Genomic DNA, 1,904 nt, shown 5'->3' on the forward strand with positions numbered 1-1,904 from the left:
GACTCTGTATACTCTTTCCATCTTCTTTTAATGCTTCTTGGATTATTTAACATTCTGCCCAAAGCATCCTTAAGTATTGCCCCTCGTGGCTTGAATTTGTTTTTCTATTCCTTCAGTTTAAGAAATGCTGAGCAAGTTCAGAAATTAAACCAGAAGAGAGCAAAGAGGTGGTAGGGAAATTGGAAAGAAAAAAAATGTTTGAGTATCTCAATAGCACAGAGTTAATTTTTTCCCCTGTTAGAATATTGAATATTTGAGTTTAAAAGTTTAAGAATTTTTCCAGACAGCTGAGACCTCGTCCACCCCTCCGCACAGCCCCCTCCGCACAGTCACCCTCACCGGTTCACACCCGCCACTCCCACCCAGCTCACCATGGATGACGATATTGCTGTGCTTGTGGTCAACAATGGCTCCGGCATGTGCAAGGCCGACTTCATAGGTGCAACGAGCCTGGGCTGCCTTTCACTCCATCGTGTGGTGCTCTCGGCACTAGGGCATGATGATGGGCATGGCCCGTAAGGACTCCTAAGTCTATGTGGGACACAGAAGCCCAGAGAAAGAGAGGCATCCTGACCCACAAGTACCCCACTGAGCACAGAATTGTCACCAACTGGGACGGCATGGAGAAGATCTGGAACCACACCTCCTACAACAAGCTGTGTGTGGCCCCCGAAGGGCACCCTGTGCTACTGACGAAGGCTCCCCTGAACCCCAAGGCTAACCTGGAGAAGATGACCCAGATCATGTTCGAGACCTTCAACACCCCTGCCATGTACGTCACCATCCAGGCCGTGCAGTCCCTGCACACCTCCGGCCGGACCACCCGCATCGTGACGGATTCCAGCGATGGGGTTACCCACAGTCTGCCCATCTATGAGGGGGATGCCCTCCCCCAGACCATCCTGCATCTGGATCCTCACCGAGCGAGAAAGAAGCTTCACCACCGTGGCTGAGCAGGAAATTGTGGGTGACATCAAGGAGAAACTGTTCCGTTGCCCTGGACTTCGAGCAGGAGATGGTCAAGCAGCTTTTTTTTGTCCTCCTTGGAGAAAAGCTATGAGCTGCCTGATGGACAGGTCACCACCATCGGCACTGAGCTTTTCTACTGTCCCAGGCACTCTTCCAGCCCTCCTTCCTGGGCATGGAGGCTGGTGGCATCCACGAAACTACCTTCCGCTGCATCATGAAGTGTGATGTTGACATCCACAAGGACCTCCACTCCAACACAGTGCTGTCCGGTGGGACCACCATGTACCCAGGCATTGGCGACAGGATGCAGAAGGACATCTCAGCCCTGCCCCCAGCACGATGAAGATCAAGATCATTGCTTCCCAAGAGAGCAAATACTCCATGTGGATCGGCAGCTCCATCCTGGCCTCCCTGTCCACCTTCCAGCAGATGTGGACCAGCAAGCAAGAAGATGACGAGGCTGGCCCCTCCATCATCCACCACAAATGCTTCTAGGCAGACTGTTTAGTTGCCTTACACCCTTTCTTGATTAAAAAAAACCAAAACCCACAAAAAAAAACCCACACCAAAAAAACCCCCAAACCCAACCTAACTTGCACAGAAAAAAAAAGGGGCGGAGATGAGACTTGACATGGCTTTGTTATTTTTTTGTTTCTTTTTTAAAATTTTTAATTTTTTTCCCCACTTGCCTCAGGATTTGAAAACTGGAACGGTGAAAGGTGACAGCAGTTGGTGTGGAGCAAGAATCCCCCCAGTTCTCCAATGTAGCCCAGGATTTTGATCGTACATTGGTCTTTCTTTTTTTAAAACAGTCATTCCAAATAATCACAACATGGCGAGGTGACAGGGTGCTCCTGCCCTTCTAAAGACCTCTCCCTTCCCCAAAGCAGAAGAGCCCCGTCCCCCACCCTGGTCCACACACCAACAGGGGTGGC

At 50.5% G+C, this 1,904-nt stretch overlaps 1 pseudogene; it reads left to right on the top strand.

The window, feature by feature from the left end:
- Positions 1-372: 372 nt before the first annotated feature.
- Positions 373-1,464, top strand: LOC102863009 (annotated as a pseudogene).
- Positions 1,465-1,904: the final 440 nt, after the last annotated feature.

This window comes from Elephantulus edwardii, unplaced genomic scaffold (assembly GCF_000299155.1).
Source record: "Elephantulus edwardii isolate Elephantulus edwardi_28Jun2011 unplaced genomic scaffold, EleEdw1.0 scaffold00008, whole genome shotgun sequence".
Lineage (NCBI taxonomy): Eukaryota > Metazoa > Chordata > Mammalia > Macroscelidea > Macroscelididae > Elephantulus > Elephantulus edwardii.